The following is a 17,121-nucleotide window of genomic DNA, read 5'->3' as shown; positions in this document are numbered from 1 at the left end:
ATCGATGGAAGAAGTGTGTGAACCACAAGCGGGACTATCATCATCATCATCATCATCATCATTTAACGTCCGCTTTCCATGCTAGCATGGGTTGGACGATTTGACTGGTGAAACCGGATGGCAACACCAGGCTCCAGTCTGATTTGGCAGAGTTTCTACAGCTGGATTCCCTTCCTAACGCCAACCACTCAGAGAGTGTAGTGGGTGCTTTTACGTGTAACCCGCACGAAAACGGCCACGCTCGAAATGGTGTCTTATGTGCCACCCGCACAAGCCAGTCCAGGGGCACTGGCAACGATCTCGCTCGAAAATCCTACAGGAGCCAGTCAGGCGGTACTGGCAATGGCCACGCTCAAAATGGTGCATCTCATGTGCCACCCGCACAAGAACCAGTCCAGGGGCACTGGCAACGATCTTACTTGGCTTGCCGGGTCTTCTCACGCACAGCACATTTCCAAAGGTCTCGGTCAGTACGAAGGTCTTGCCTCACCACCTCAGCCCAGGTCTTCCTGGGCCTACCTCTTCCACGGGTTCCCTCAACTGTTAGGGTGTGGCACTTTTTCACGCAGCTATCCTCCTCCATTCTCACCACATGTCCATACCAGCGCAATCGTCTCTCTTGCACGCCACAACTGATGCTTCTAATGTTCAGCTTTTCTCTCAAGATACTTACACTCTGACGGGTATTCACATTGACATTACACATCCAACGGAGCATACTGGCTTCATTCCTTGCGAGCTTACGTATGTCCTCAGCAGTTACAGCCCATGTTTCACTGCCATGTAGCATGGTTGTTCGTACGCATGCGTCATACAGTCTGCCTTTTACTCTGAGTGAGAGTCCCTTTGTCGCCAGCAGGGGTAAGAGCTCTCTAAACTTTGCCCAGGCTATTCTTATTCTAGCAGCTACACTTTCAGCGCACCCACCCCCACTACTAACTTGGTCGCCCAGATAGCGGAAGCTATCGACTACCTCTAGTTTTTCACCCTGGAATGAGATAGAAGTTGTTTCCTGTTTGTTTACAGTCTTTATTGCACCTGAACATCTGCCACAAACAAAAACTAACTTGCTAGTTAACCTGCCTTTGATGTTGCTGCACCTCTTATGTGTCCATAGCTTGCACCGTGTACATCTTATAGAGTTACTACCTACTCCTTTTCTACATACTGAGCAGGGCCATCTACCTGAAGGGGTTTGTGTTTTATCTACCTTCCTACTTATTAGGATTTTGGTTTTAGCTAGGTTGACTCTAAGGCCCTTCAATTCTAGACCTTGCTTCCACACCTGAAACTTCTCCTCTAGTTCTGATAGTGACTCCGCAATTAGGGCAAGGTCATCAGCATAGAGGAGCTCCCAGGGGCAACCTGTCTTGAACTCCTCTGTGATTGCCTGGAGGACTATGGTAAATAAGAGGGGGCTGAGGACGGAACCTTGGTGGACCCCTACCTCTACCCGGAATTCATTGCTGTACTCATTTCTAACCCTCACCTTACTGGCAGCATCTCTGTACATGGCTCGCACAGCTCTCACTAACCATTCTTCTATCCCAAGTTTCCTCATTGACCACCAGATAAGGGATCGGGGGACCCTGTCAAAGGCTTTCTCCATGTCAACGAAAGCCAGGTACAGAGGTTTATCCTTAGCTAGGTATTTCTCCTGCAACTGTCTCACTAGAAATAAGGCATCAGTAGTGCTTTTACCTGGCACGAACCCAAACTGCATCTCATCTAAATTGATTCGCTCCCTAATTAGTTGGGCTATGACCCTCTCTGTAACTTTCATAACCTGATCTAACAGCTTGATGCCTCTGTAATTATTTGTATCTAAAGCGTCACCTTTACCTTTGTAGCAGTTGACTATGATGCTGCTACACCAGTCATTGGGTATGACTCCTTCGTGTATCACCTGGTTCGTAATACGGGTGACTAGGCTATAGCCAACACTGCCAGATATTTTGAGCATCTCTGCAGTGATTCCTGATGGGCCGGGGGCTTTCCCGGTCTTCATACTCTTAATTGCTTTATCTACCCTGGTACTATCAACTCGGATAGCTGGTCCCTCTATTGGGTCGACATACGGCAGGCTCTCTTTCTCCCATTCATTCTCTTTATTAAGCAATCTATCGTAGTGGCATCTCCAGACCTCTTTCTTTGCATCCTCATTTAATGCAAGCGTACCATCATCCATGCGAACACATTTCTCTCCTACAACATCACTATTCTCTCTCCTACACTGTCTTGCAACACGAAATACCTCGAGTCTTTGGTCCTCACGGCGCAGAACATTGGCAAATCTTTCCTTATCTGCTTCCCCTCTGGCTAAATAAACCTGTCGCCTAGCCTCCCTTCTGGCACATTGGTACAATTCCCTGCTACCACCGTTCTTCCAGTCCTTCCAAGCCTGTTTGTTTTGTCTAATAGCCCTGTCTACCTCCTTGTTCCACCACCATGTTACTCTGGGTCGGGAGGGGACGTCATTTTCCACGAGAATATCTAAGTCAGCATATGAACTTTCCAGCCAACCCTCCCCTCCTACACACACACATACAGTGGGCTTCCACAGTTTCCATCTACCAAATTCACTCACAAGGCATTTGTCATCTAAGGTATAGCAAGAGACTCTTGCCCAAGAGGCCGTGCAGTGAGATGGAACCTAAAACCATATGGTTGCAAATCGAGCTCCTTAACCACACAGCCATGCCTATGTCTATATTTTAAATATATGCAATTCCTTTTTATTCTTTTACTGGTTTCGGTGGCCATGCTGGAGCACCACCTTAAAGTGTTTCTTTAGTTGAAGGAATTGACCCCAGTACTTATTCTACCAGTCTTATTCTACTAGTTCTTATTCTACCAGTCTCTCCCGCCAAACTACTAAGTTACAGGGACATAAGCACACCAACATCGGTTGTCAAGTAATGGTGGTGTACACACACACACACACATACATATAGATGGGCACAAAGGGCTTCTCTCAGTTTCTGTCTACAAAATCCACAGACTTGGATCGACCCAAGGTTACAGTAGAAGACACTTGCCCAAGGTACAGTGGGACTGAACCAGGAACCATGTGGTTGGGAAGCAAGCTTCATACCGCACAGCCAGAATAAATTTTCAACACAACCTTTTGGTGAGTTTAACATACGAGAATGACATTGTGTTATCAGTGAATAGAAACACGATAAATGAAAAACCAAGACTTAATACAATTTCATTACGTAGCTCAAAATTATTTAATGTTTGAGTAATCTACAGAGAGAGAGAGAGAGAGAGAGAGAGAGAGAGAGAGAGAGAGAGAGAGAGAGAGAGAGAGAGAGAAAGAGAGAGAGAGAGAAACGATTAGAAACACTATAGCGACCCATCAATTCAAGGGAGATAAGTAGATTTAGTAAACTACTTTATACAACGGCAACGAATTCAAACTGCTGCTGCTACTATTACTACGACAGCCATAGTACTGTTGGCCATGAAAAGGTATATATGCATATCTGACTATTAATAAAGGCACTGAGGATGCCAGAAATAGCAGCTAAATCTCCTCTGAACAACCTTTTACCAGCTTCAAAGAATAATAATAAGACACGTCACGACAGTCTAACTTCATTTTAGGCGCGGCTGTGTGGTAAGAAGTTTGCTTCCCGTCCACATGGTTTCGGGTTCAGTCCGGCCTTCAGTATAACACCTTGGACAAATGTTTTTTTTTTTTTTTTTACTATAGCCCTGGCCGATCAAGCCTTTTGAGTAGATTTGATAGACAGAAACTGGAATGAACCCGTCGTATATCTGTGTGTGTGTGTGTGTGTGTGTGTGTGTGTGTGTGCTTGTTCCCCACCACCGCTTGACAACCGGTGTTGGTTGGTTTACGTCCCTGTACCTTAGAGTTTCGGCAAATGGGACCAACAGAATATGAACTAGTCTTTAAAAAAAATAAGTGCTGGGGTCGATCTGTCCAATTAAAAGCCCTTTGAGGCAGTTCCCCACCATGGCTGCAGTCCAATGACGGAAACAAGTAAAAGATGAGACATATATAAGTGTGTGTACGTCCACTACTTCACAACTGGCGTTGGTTTGTTTGCATCCCCGTAACTTGGCAGTTAAACATAAGAGGCCAAAATAAGTACCAGAAATTTTTTTTTTTAATTTTTTTTTTTTAGAAAAAGTACTGGTGTCAATTCATTCAACTGAAAACCCTTCAGGGTGGTGATACAGCATGGCTGCTGTCCAATGATTTAAAGCAAGTGAAAGATTTATCCTGGTTTTACAATAGATACGCAATTTCACTTTGTGTCATAAGAAGCAACAAAAAGAGTTGGCAATAGAGAGGGTATCTGCAGTCAAAACACTGCCTCAGAGAATCTTGACAACTCATGCTAACATGGAAAAGTGGATACAAATAACAATGACAAAAATGGCAGAGGTGAAGTATCAGTGATGGGGGTGGGGTTGATAATGGTGATGATGATGATGAAATCTGGGTGTTTTGCAAACAACTTGCACACGCAAGTGCTACTAGCTGGAAGCTCTGCATACCAGAACCCAGCAAGTTTAAGGGGGCATCAGGAGAGAATGCGTGCTGTATTGGAGCCTACTTCTCGACAGCATCATTGTGCACCGGCCCCCACCTCACTGATATGAGGCCCCACTTGCTAGATCAACTGGTTATCAAATAAAACCATTGCTCATCGTCTCTTTTTAACCAAATCCAGTGGCTAGCCTGGGTGAGGTATATTAACTTTGGAAAAAAATATGCAGAATGGTCCTGTCAGGAATGCCTTTGAGAATAGGTTCACTTAACAAGGCTTACTGGAACTAAACAACAACCATTCTAATATCCATCTGTCTTAAGTGTTAACCATTTTCTTCCCATATTTCTGTTGGAGTACACTACATATCATCATCGTCGTCGTCGTCGTTTAACGTCCACTTTCCATGCTGGCATGGGCTGGACGGTTTGACTGAGGACTGGTGAGCCAGAAGGCATAACATCAACTCAAAAGAGCAGGGGCGCTACAAAAAAAAAAAACAGCTATGAAACACAGGACTGTACTTTCTCTTCATGTGCCATGCTAACAAGCATTTGCAATCATGGGCCCTGTTCAATGCCAAAGTTTAGGATAATTTTTCTTGGGAATGATATGACAATGGTTTCCAATTGTCTTCTGGTGTATTTACAGTTTACTCTGCTAGTTTCCTGTTAGCTCAAGCCTACCCTTGAGGCACAGGGCCTATTTTAATCCTCAGACAGGGAAATTGATAATGTGGCATTAGGGCATGTTCACACATCATTGCACTAGAGTGACAAATGTCTAGAGGGCAACCCTTCACTGAATCCTGTAGCCTTAGTGCAGAACCATCTTTTGTTAGGTGACCCATGACAGGGGACTTTTACAAGTACTACAACCCTGGGCTAGTGTAGACTTGTTAGTAGCTGTGATTAAGTAACTTCATACTTTCCCAACTACTGAACTCCCAAGCTGGAGCCTCACCACTAGATACAGTTTGTAATGTCTTGTCCAGAACATACTACTATGTTATCCAATGTATATATTCTTCCTTATTTAAGATATCTGAGTATGATTCGATTGAAATTTGGCTGCTATTTCTATGAGGTTGTATGATCATGTAAGAGTTAGAATCATTGGATCAGTTTTACATTTGAGTGAGTCACATAAAACTGAAATTTTCTTCACATTGACATCTCTAATTAGTTAAATACAGTAATTTACAAGAGTCATTAAGTATAGTGAGGATAATTGATTAATTGAAACTATCTTGGAACATCTATGTGGTTACTAAACCTACTGAAAATAGCAGCTAAATCACACTGATTTGAAAGGAAAAAGACATTGTTTAATACAAAGGTAAATGAAGGAATCTCAGAATCAAAAGTAATTTAGCTGATGTCAAGGTTATTTACTGTAATTTTCAGTTTGATTACTTGCTTCCATAGATTTTGTATTTTCCAGTTGGAGTTAACAGCTGTCATAGATTTCCTATTTGGAGTGATCTACAAGGTACTGACACAGACAGACAGGCAGGCAGGCAAGCAGGCAGGCAGGCAAGCAGGCAGGCAGGCAGGCAGATATGTAGAAGAGGTAGACCCAGGAAGACATGGAATGAGGTGGTGAAGTATGGCCTTCGAACACTGGGCCTCACAGAGGCAATGACAAGAGACCGAGACCTTTGGAGATATGTTGTGATTGAGAAGTTTGACTGAAAACTTGTAAGCTGGGGAGCTGCACCAGGTTCCAGTTGGATTTGGCAAGGTTTCTATGGCTGGTTGCCCTTCCTAACACCAACCACTCTGAGAGTGTAGTGTGTGTCTTTTTATGTGCCATTGACCTGACACTGGTGTGGGCCACGACTATGATCTCACTTGGCTTGACAGGTCTACACAAGTATGGTATATAGCCAAAGATCTTGGTCACCTGTCACTGCTTCTGTGAGGCCCAATGCTCCAATAGTACTTCTTACATTCCACCAGCACAGGTGCCAGTCAGACAGCACTGGCATTGGCCATGACTATAATTTCGCACAGCTTGATAGGCCAGTTACGTGACACTGGCATGGGTGCCATTGATCTGACATTAATATAGGCCACAACTACAGTCTCACTTGGCTTGACAGGTTTCCTCAAGCACAGCATATCGCCAGAGGTCTGTCACTTGTCATTGCCTCCGTGAGGCCTAACATTTGGAGATTATGCTTCACTACTTCATCCCATGTCTTCCTAGGTCTACCTCTTTCACAGGTTCCTTCCACCATTAGAGTGCAACACTTCTTCACACAGCTGTCCTCATTCATACACATCCCATGACCATACCAGTGCAGTCGCCTCTCTTGCACACCACATCTGATGCCTCTTATGTCCAGCTTTTCTCTCTAGACACTTACACTGTCGTGCATGCACACAAAAACAAATTTCACAACTCGCGAAGTAACCACAGGAATCTCACTCAGTACACTGCCTCATAAAGGTAACCGCTAGCTCTCACTGTGCACACAACCATGTACCGCCATTTGTTGGCATGCTACAGAAGTAGTCCAGGAACTTTTTGATGCCACCTTGTATCTGAATTGACAACAGCATGATAGACAAAGCAATTAAAGATACGAAGACTGGGAAAGCTCCTGGCTCATCAGGAATTACTACGAAGATGCTTAAGATATCTGGCAGAGGGGAATATGAACTAGTCATGTGTATAGTTAATCAGGTTGTCTAGGAAAGGGTCATATTCATTGACTGGTGCAGGAGCACTATAGTCAACTGCTACAAAGACAGGAATAATTACAGAGATATCAAACTGCTGGACCAGATCATGAGAGTTATAGAAAGGGTTGCAGCTCACCTAATTAGGGAGAGAATTAACCAACATGAAATGCAATTTGGTTTTGTGCTAGGTAGAAGCACTATTGATGCTATCTTCCTAGCAAGGCAACTGCAGGAGAAGCATTCAGGTAATTATATTTGTCTTCTAATGCAAAACACCTTCTGTCACTCAATACTGTTCCCTACCAATTAAGGAGTCTTGTCCTACAAGTTACTTGATAACCTCACTGATGTTGGTGCCACATAAAATTCACCAAGTACTCTCTTGCAAATTGGTTGGCATTAGGAAAGGCATCCAGTTGTAGAAATCATGCCAAAATAGACAGTAGAGCTTGGAGCAAACTTCTGACTTGGCAGAGTAATGCCCCAATGTCATTACCATCCTATAACTAAAATCTGTTTAAGAATATTCACAAATGGCCCTCTTGAATACCCTCTTTGCATATGTCTTCCCAGTAATCATTTGACTTGGCAGTTTAAGATGTGAAAATTATTAAACCTGAAGTATTGAGGTCAATATAAATGACTAAATTCCCTAACCCTTGAGATAACCACAGACTAAAGACAGAAACCAGTTTAAAAAAAGAAAGAAAAAAAGAATGTGTGTGCAGCATATCAATACACACACACATACATACATACATATATATATATACACAGATGTAAGCCAATGAGAAACCCTCTACACAGATATTGGTAAAGCTGTTAAATCATCAAACAAAATGCAGTATTTGTTCTAAACACTTGCATTCCAATTTCAAATCTGACCATGACCTTCATGGGTAACAGATTTAATTCGTTGCCTGGTTCAAATAATTTTGAACCATCTTTGCTTAATCCTTAGGCACTTTTAGTGATGTCTACATACAAGGTTGGGAGTCTGTCAATGCTGACCATGTATGTAGAAGCCTAGGAAAATGGGCAAGTTTTGTTGTTCTCCATTGTTTTCCTCTTGAGGAAGACTAGCAGTTGTTCAGTCATACTAGCCTTTCTTTTCTGTAACACTAATGTTTATCCTAGGGAAAGGCTAACCACTAACTTATACAACATATATTCTTGATTTACTAAAATTATCTCCAACTCTAGAGAATGTATCATAGTATTAAAGGGCATACTTTGAGCATTGATCTGATGTTTACCACACCTGTAATTCTTAACCATTTTGATACCAACCCACCTGAAACTGCCTCTGGCTCTGTAGTACAATTGTCTTGCTTTCATAAGTTCTGAATTAAAATCTTCCACCAAACCTTAGTCACAATTTATGTTCCTAACACTAGCTTAATGATAACTAAGTTATTGTACTAAATTCTTTGTTATATTTAAAATAATTGAAAGAAACACAGAGCATCTCAACAGAAATACAGTAATGAAATGGTTAAGCTGAATGAAATTCCTTCCAACTGAGAAAATTCAGGATTCCAGTAGAAGGGAAACTGTTTACAAGTTGAAGAATTCATCATTATTAGCAGTTTTTTTGTTAGATTTATGATCATTGATGTTGAATGGTACAACAACATAAAATAACATCAGTGAAGGCACATGGCTCAGTGGTTAGAGCATTGGGCTCACAATCATGAGGTAGTGAGTTTGATCCTGGACCAGGCTGTGTGTTGTGTTCTTGAGCAAGACATTTTATTTCACGTTGCTCTAGTTCACTCAGCTGTAGAAATGAGTTGCAACATCACTGGTGCCAAGCTGTATCGGCCCCTTTGCCTTTCCCTTGGATAACATTGGTGGCATGGAGAGAGTAGGCTGAGATGCATGGGTGACTGCTGGTCTTCCATAATCAACCTTGCCTGGATTTGTGCCTCAGAGAGGAACTTTCAACATGCAATTCCAAGGTCATTCATTCCGAAGGGGAGTCTTTACCCTACATACATATAATGGTGTGGAGAGGGAGAGGCTGGTATGCCTGGGCAACTGCTGGTCATCCATAAACAACCTTGCCTGGACTTGTGCCTCGGAGGGTAACTTTCTAGGTGCAATCCCATGGTCATTCATGACCAAAGGGTTTTTTTTACCTTTTTGCTTTTTTACAATAACATACAATAATGGTTTCAAATTTTGACATAAAGCCTAGAATTTTAGAGGAAGGAATTAAATTGATTACATCTAATGCAGTGTTCAACTGGTACTTATTTTATCAAGCCAGAAAGGACAAAAGGCAAAGAAGTATGGCAAGAGGAGCCAAATCCTCCTACCACATATATGGCTTTCCAGCAGCAGCCATCTCCAGTCAGGTTTTGATCACAGTCTCCAGCAGCTTCATAAAGCTGTCTGAATTGAGCCTAAGGCCCTGTTCAAAGGTGCAAGGTAGAAACCCAGCATGCAGATGCAGTTAGAAACACCTTCTGTCTCACTTCCTGCTGGCTATGGCTTCAGTCTTTATTGGCACTCTCCGTATCACATCTGCCTTTACAGTGTTCACAGGGCACTGAGGAACAGTTGTGATATCTCCTTTTTTTTTTTCATGGACAGCTTACCTTTCACCTGTCCATAGAAAGACTCAAAATCAAGTCGGAAAATTGCCAAGTGAAAATCACAGTATAGCAACAGCTTCATGTGATTGGTCAAGTCATAGACCAATCAGATATCACAACAGATAATTCTAGAAGCCTCCAGAACTATTCTCCTAACAAGGCCTATAAATAGGTGCTAATCTTTAATCTGAGCACTAGTCTTTAGCATGTGGAAGCCACAGCTCAGATCCACATGCCCTCTTGATGTTTTTAAAAGCTGTTATTGCAGTGCTTACTAAACCTTGATGTGCTTTTATAGTTGGCTGATACAAATCCAAAGTTTATATTTTCTCCAATCTTGGCAAGCTTAATTACAGAGCCCTTTTAATTAATTATTGTAAGAGCTATACTATATTCTTTTCTGTGTATAAACTTTGTGGCTTGCAGTTTGTTGTTGTTGGCACTCCGTTGCTTACGACGTCGAGGGTTCCAGTTGATCCGATCAACGGAACAGCCTGCTCGTGAAATTAATGTGTAAGTGGCTGAGCACTCCACAGACACGTGTACCCTTAACGTAGTTCTCGGGGATATTCAGCATGACACAGTGTGACAAGGCTGGCCCTTTGAATTACAAGTACAACAGAAACAGGAAGAAAGAGTAAGAGAAAGTTGTGGTGGAAGAGTACAGCAGGGTTCACCACCATACCCTGCCGGAGCCTCATGGAGCTTTCGCTCAATAAACACTCACAATGCCCGGTCTGGGAATTGAAACCGCGATCCTATGACCGCAAGTTCGCTGCCCTAACCACTGGGCCGTTGCGCCTCCACTTCGAGATTGCAGTTTGTAATTCATGACTAACATGAAAATTACGTGCAGTGAAATGAAATTTTGTTAGTTGTTCAAGGATGTTGTGCATTCATTATATGCAGCCTGATTATAACTTGACTACCAGCATCTCATCTTTTCATCCTCTCTCTATCGTGGCAGCCACTGATCTACAATACATTGAGATAAGTCATTTGATTGCTGTCATACTGGAGCAATGCCTTGAAGGGGTAGATACGTTGAACAAATTGACCCCAGTATTTATTGTTTTATTTATAAGCCAGGTGCTTAATCTATTGGTCTTACTTTGTGGGACCACTGTTACAGAGACATAAACAAACCAACACTGTCAAATGACATGAAGGCATACACACAATGGATTTCTTTCAGGTTCTATCTACCAAATCCACTCACGTGCCTTTGGTCAGCCTGGGACTAGTCGTGGAAGACACTTACCAAAAGTGGTACTCAGTACAGCTGAACCCAGAACTACATGGTTGTGCAATACACTTCTGATTTCTTTACTGCCCACAAGGGGCTACACACAGAGGGAACAAACAAGAACAGACAAACGGATTAAGTCGATTATATTGACCCCAGTGCATAACTGGTACTTATTTAATCGAACCCGAAAGGATGAAAGGCAAAGTTGACTTTGGTGGAATTTGAACTCAGAACGTAGCGGCAGACTAAATACCGCTAAGCATTTCGCCCGGCGTGCTAACGTTTCTGCCAGCTCGCCGCCTTTTTGCGTTCCCCAGCCGGACGGGACGCCAGTCCATCGCAGCGTTACCCATTTTTGCCAGCTGAGTGGACTGGAGCAACATGAAATGAAGTGTTTTGCTCAAGAGCACAATGTGTCGCCTGGTCTAAGAATCGAAACCACAATCTTACGATCATGGTGCTGACACCCTAACCACTAAGCCACACATCTCCACGTGCAGCAAACTTCTTACCACACAACCATGGCTGAGCCGGGCATGGGTGCTAGACCACTTTAACTCTTTCATGAAATTGTAATCGTGGCCAATGCCAGTGCTGTGTGACTGGTACATAAAAAGCACCATTTGAATGTTGAGCCTCACAGAGGCAGTGACAGGTGACCAAGACCTTTGCCAATATACCATGCTTGAGAAGACTGGTCAAGCCAAGTGAGATCATACAGTGCTACGTGCCAGTAACACCTAAAAAAAAAAAATACCCACTACACTTTTGGAGTGGTTGGCGTTAGGAAGGGCATCTAGCTGTAGAAACCATGCCAAATGTGATTGAAACCTGATGCAGCTCCCCAGCTTACCAGCTCTGTCAAATCGTCCAATCCATACCAACATGGAAAACGGACGTATGATGATGATGATGATACCATATTTCTCTTTAAATACTCTGCTTTCGTTTCAGTTTATTTTTAAAATAATTGAAGTATTTGGTAAAATAACTCTCATTATTAAGATGATGTTTGGATTGGAGGAGGTAAAAAATAGGCACAACATCCGTTTTCGGCGTAAATCCTAAACCCTGTGTTTGCGTATTCTTTACTTTCACCGAAATTTTGATGGCAGCCTTACATTTAGATTATTTTAAAACAGAAAATTGATATCATGAAACTTGGGCTCGTCTTGAGCAAGTTGGTTACGAAAAGGGTTAAAGCGCACTTTTATCTATCATCAAGAAATAAAATCTATCTGGGTAAATACTTTCGGAAAGCAGGTCGTTGAGTGAACTCTGACACCCGTTGTCTGCTAGTCCGTTCGTATTGTAATAAATAAATGTGAAAGTCACACGCAAACAGATTAACCAAAAATATTAGTGCAACTAATAGTTTTTTTTTCTTTTCTGGGGGAGCGCGGGGGTGTTTTTCGTTTCAATTAGAATTATCAAGTGTACAAAAGTTGCAGAAACGAAGAATTAACAAAATGCATTATGTTTTCGACGCACACACACAAGTGGGGGTAACAAGTTTTGTTTAGATAAACAACCGAGAAAAACGAATGAATGAAAGTAGAACGTGTACTTTGATCAGCACCTCCAGATTGAACTAACAAAAACAAACAAGCGTATCACAAAAAATATATATATATATCGATCCAAAACCTAGGTAACAAACGTGTTACCAAGCACACAAGATATGCAGAAAAATGAGGGAGGAACTAAATTTATTAATCTGTAAATATCAGATCGTAACACTACTTTCCTTCAAATTACATAAGTGGAAAAGATAGAAGAGATGTTTAATATTACATAAACCGTTTTTCCTTTCATTTCATTTTTTTTTTTTTCGTGAAATAAAATGAAACTTAACACGCGTAAGCACAGCCGTGTGGTAAAAAAAATTATTGTAATATTATATTGTAATTATTGAACAAAGGTTTTCGAGGGGTTGCCAGTCGGTGGGCGCTGGTGCTCCTCTCATTTTCTTTCATCCATGTCTTTTCCTCATTTCTCATTAATGTACTCGTCCATCCCAGGCTTCTTGCCATTCTATGTACAGCCCTTGTGGCTAATCTAAATGAAATAAAGAAGCTTTGCTTCCTAACTGCATGGCCCTGGAGTCAGTCCCACTACGCGGAAAGCATCTTCTACTATGGCCTTGGGCAGACCAAAGCATTGTCAGTGGATTTCGTAGACGGAAAACTGAAAGAAGCCCATCATGTGTGTATGTAATATTGCGTGTATGTAATATTGTGTGTGTGTGTGTGTGTGTGTGTGTGTGTGTGTGTGTGTGTGTACACGCACGCCTCTGTGCTTGTGTTTGTCTCTCACCAACTCTTGACAACCGGTGTTGGTTTGTTTACGAATCTAACAACGGTTCGGCAAAAGAGCCGATAAAAAGACTTTAAAAAAAGGAAAACTACTGGAGTCTATGGTCTATTTGTTCGACTAAATACTTAAAGGCGGTGCCCCAGTATGACCGCGGTCCAAAGACTGAAACAGCTAAAAGATAAAGGTATGTTTACGAGTTTTGAATGTTAACCGAGATCGTTTTTCCGTATTCGTTTGACCTTCAATACACGGATGTCACGACAAATAAACTCGACAAACAAATACTAAACTTTGAAAGGTTTTCCTTAAACGTGAAGCAATTATACTTCACATTTACTTCAGATGGTCGCCGGTTTTCCGTCGTAGATCGACGTTGATTTGTTCAATAATCATCCCTGGCAGGCTCGCATGTGGGCTACAGGGCCGGCTCTTGATCTGCGGTATTGTATGTAAATAGAATTGACGATTAGCAAATATGTTTGACCCCTCCCAAAACCAAATAAACGTTCCAGCCGTGGCCATCCTGGTTTTTTGTGGGGTGGGGGGTTACTGTCTCTAGGGTACCATTATCCAATGTGTCTTTTATTTAAGATGTTACATTGTACTTTGAAAGAGGTTTGACTGCTATTTCTAGCATATTGAGCTGAAAGCTGGAATGGACAACCTCTTTCGAGAAGCGGATCGCATGGGACATGACTCTTCATCAGACAGGCCGCATGGCTAGAAAAAAAGTAATTTTTTGTTAGGTGTGTAGTCCAGAGAGTCTCGCGGGCCGCAGATCACTCATGACTGACAGAGACTTATTCGTTGTCTTTTAAATATCTCATGTTAGCAAAAGTACGAAAATGCCATAGTCGTTTGGATGCAGTATGAATACATCACGAGAAGCGTGACCATGTATGGGCCTATAATAATTTTCTACTATTTTATTTATTAATACTAAGTTATGAAAAGAGAGAGAGAGAAGTATAGTACGAGAAAACTAATTATGGACTTCGTCTGCAATGAAAATTACAATTCCACTGTAGTCAGCTTTTTGACATTTCAAGGCTGGGTTTTCCTCGAAGCAAACAAATGTATACACACACAGACACATAGATATACACATACTGGTCAATTTTGGAGTGTCAGAAAGATCCAGAAAGCAAAGAGTAAACGGAACTAAAATTATAAATGTAAAAAGGTAACTGGAGGGTTTAGCTATGTTATATTTGACTTGTTTACAGTCATTGGACTGCGGCCACGATTGGCCACCACCACATAGAAGGCATTTTTTTTTTTTCCTGCAGAAACTAATCGACCCCAGGACTTATTTTCATTTATTTATTTATAGTCTGATTTTTATTCTATCGGTCTCATTTTGCTGAAAGGATCAATTATGGAGACGTAAACAAACCAATACCGGTTTACAAGCGGTGATGGGACACACATACACACATGCGACAGGCAAAAGCCTGTCGCATGTGTGTGTGTGTGTCCATTTACCAAATCCACTCAAGGATTTGGTCGACTCGGCGTTATAGTGGAAACACACTTGCCTAAGGGACAATGCAGTGGGGGACTGTGCCAGGAACCAAGTGGTTGGGCATGAAACTTCTTTGCCATACAACCACGCCTCTTGCGTATTAATTCGATTCTATTTCACGTTCTCTTCTCTGTCTTGTTGCTTATAAAACAACATTTCATCTCATAATTCGATAGCCACATAATTTTTACGCATTGAATTTATATAAATACCATTCTTTTCATTTCAATTACCACAACAGAATGTAACGAATATCAAAAACTATTCCGTTGGAATAGTTTTTAATATTCGTACACTGCCCCGTGAGAAACCTTTCATGCTTGTTGCTACAACAAATTTCATCTTTTCTTCTTTCATTGTTACTTTTTGAGGTTTAGTTTTTGCTCCGGTGACTCGTATTATATTCAGACATAATACCGTTTTTAAAAAAATGATTTAAACAAATGAAATTGAAAATAATGGGAGTTTTTCTATTAGTAAGAATTACTGAAGCAAAAAGAGAAAACTAGTTCCGTTATCTCAACAAGTATGAGAGAAAAACCAAGTTTTACTGCCTGCATTCCGAGTTCAATCCAGCAACAGAGTAATTTTATTTCGTTTTTTTTTTTTTTTTTGCTCCAGTCAGATACTTAACTCGATTTAAACTGCACCCCACCGCCCTCGCCAATCTTTATTTACACCCTCCTCACAAGTTTCTGGGTCTTGTAGTAAACTTTAAAATCTTTATACATGTCCTACCGGAGAACATTACGAATTGTGAATTAAATGTGCATTCAATATCTTGACTATTTTGTTTTTAAAAAAGCACTAGTCTCTTTTCGTTGATTAGGATTTAGAGGAAGTAATAAAGCTTCTACGCAGTCGCTCGAACCGCTAGAAGTAACAGTTAAATCTCCCCCATATTTACATTGTCTTAATGAAAGCGCACGTCAAAGAGGCTTAATTAATACAGCTGGTCTACAGGACCTCAGGTTAATTAACAGCATTAGAACTTGAATGATAAAAGAGAAAGAAAAAGTTCTTTTTCTTTTCTGTAGCAACATGAATAAAACACTCAACATTAAAGTTTGGAGTCGAAAAGAACAAAAATATAAGAACACAGACCAAAGTTAGAAGTAAAGAAAATAAATTTTTAAAAATGCTCTTAAAACGAAAACTTTAAATTCAACAAAAAAAAAAACTTCTTTGTTGAATTTCAAAATTTTGACAGAAAAATACATACATATACTGTGTGTACGTAAAAAGAAAAACTAACTGAAAACTATACATTCAAAACAGTTCTTTAATTATTAAATGTAATTAAAATAAAAAAAGAAAACATGAAAAAACAAGAGAGAGAATGAAAACATGTGATTAATGATAAACAACCTACCAAAGCGTAAAGTGCCCTCTGACGGATACTATCAAAACCTGTGACTGACGACTGATTAATTGAATGACCAAAGGGGATAACTCTTACTTTAAAGACGCCTCCACTCATTTTATTTGTTATAAAAAAAAAAAAATTCTTCAAAAAAAATTTTTTCCTCACTCAACACTCATGTTTCCTCTCTCTCTCTCTCCCTCCACTCTCACGCTATCTCTTGCAATGACATGATGAGTCGTGACCTTCCCGTCTTTTTCTCTTTTCTTTTATTAGTTATGTAAGAGTTTAACTTAAGATTTGCGGAAAGTTAGCTGCTTTTTCTAGTACCCCACTTTTTTTTTCTAAGCGTAGTGTCTCATTGTGTATGTGTGTGTGTGTTTTGTAGTTTCGTTGTATTACAAGAGTTTTTAATTAATCATATTAACTTCAGTATTTGGTGTATCCGGGGAGAGTCTTTCTCTTTCAGTGCCTTATATTTTAACACACTCACCGGTAAAATCACACGTTTATTTCTTTTTCTAAAATTTTCGTTGCGTCTTGCGACCTTTTCAATAGTTGTTGACTCTCAATATTTTTTTGTTTTTCTTTAATGCAATATTTATTACGAGGCATCAAGGTACACAACCTAAAAAGCAATAAGAAATGTTGATATTTCGGATCTTTTTTTAATGTATATCGGCTGAATGGACGTCAGTGATTGGTTGAAATTATCGAAATAAGACAATTTTTTACATGAAATAAATTCGAATACAAAAATATTTTTCTGTTCTATAACACAAAATAGATAAGTATACGAAGTTTGAAAGTCTTTCGGTACCAAAAACACTACGTAAAACATTAATGAAAAATGTG

At 40.7% G+C, this 17,121-nt stretch overlaps 1 protein-coding gene across 3 annotated transcripts in view; it reads right to left on the bottom strand.

Moving 5' to 3' along the window:
• Nucleotides 1-16,475, bottom strand: part of LOC106872229 (N-acetylglucosamine-6-phosphate deacetylase) — a 147,130-nt gene extending 130,655 nt beyond the window's left edge. For 2 of the 3 annotated variants that reach the window (XR_016244826.1, XM_052973730.2), the window contains exon 1: nt 16,276-16,409. The gene's annotated coding sequence lies outside the window, so the exon portion shown is untranslated. Of the gene's footprint in view, nt 1-16,275 lie in introns of all 3 variants that reach the window. The other variant, XM_052973729.2, reaches the window with a different exon arrangement.
• Between the last annotated feature and the right edge of the window lie 646 nt (nt 16,476-17,121).

The sequence above is a fragment of the Octopus bimaculoides genome, chromosome Z (assembly GCF_046866305.1).
Source record: "Octopus bimaculoides isolate indiv1 chromosome Z, ASM4686630v1, whole genome shotgun sequence".
Lineage (NCBI taxonomy): Eukaryota > Metazoa > Mollusca > Cephalopoda > Octopoda > Octopodidae > Octopus > Octopus bimaculoides.
Note: the sequence above shows the minus strand (reverse complement) of the source record. Positions and strands in the feature narration are given on the sequence as shown.